Consider the following 880-nt stretch of genomic DNA (forward strand, 5'->3'; position numbering starts at 1 on the left):
GAATGTCAAAGATCGCCCAGGCCCAGGCCAGGCCATGTTGTATTGCACTAAATAGTTTATTTAGTTGTTGTTTTGCACGGGGTGATGGGAAATTTGTACTGAGTATGGTATGTCATGTAGAGTATTCCCCATCGCCCATGACATGGTCTAACCCCCATACACCCCCCTTTCTACACACCCTGGTGCTCTGTTCCCTGGTTACCCCTCCCCTCACCCCTCCCCAATGGTATCCCATTGGCCGTGCTCCTCTTTCCCCGCCCCCATGGATATAAAACTCCACTGCCGGTATGTTGCGCCCTCTTTTCCACCTGGGTGGCCGCCAGACCAGAGGCGTCCCATCCCAAGCTAATAAACAGGACACTCATCCCCAGTGGAGAAGGGCGCTTTTCGTCTTTTGTTTTTGTCCATGTCAGACCGTGTGGGCCAGGGTTTGAGCTAGCCAGATTGGACCCATACAACAGCCTGGAGACACACAGAATCTTGCAAGGCCAGACCAGAGCAGTGCCCCCAGCCCTCCAGCAGTGGATGCGCTCTGCCAAGCCCAGCCTGGGCACTGCCCCCAGCCCAGGGACATGGCGGGCTAAGACTCATACCTGTTCCAAGCCCAGCACAGGTGTCACACTCCCACCTTTGTGTGCTGTTTTTCAGGCCAGAGCAGCGCCTGTGGGTGCCCTCAGCAGCACAAGAGGAGCACAGGAGCAATTCCCAGGGCCTGGGGAAGCAAAGAACATTATGACACTGAGGACAAAGTGTACCCACACAAGGTTGTCTAGCTAAGCTCTTCAAGTTCTTTCTGCTTTGAGCCCTTGCCAACATGTGTTTTCCCTGCAGAGCCCTTGGAGCAGCTTCCCAACTTACCCCTCTTCCTCTGCCTCCTCCC

This window comes from Geospiza fortis, unplaced genomic scaffold (genome assembly GCF_000277835.1).
Source record: "Geospiza fortis unplaced genomic scaffold, GeoFor_1.0 scaffold5420, whole genome shotgun sequence".
In the NCBI taxonomy this organism is placed as follows: Eukaryota; Metazoa; Chordata; class Aves; order Passeriformes; family Thraupidae; genus Geospiza; species Geospiza fortis.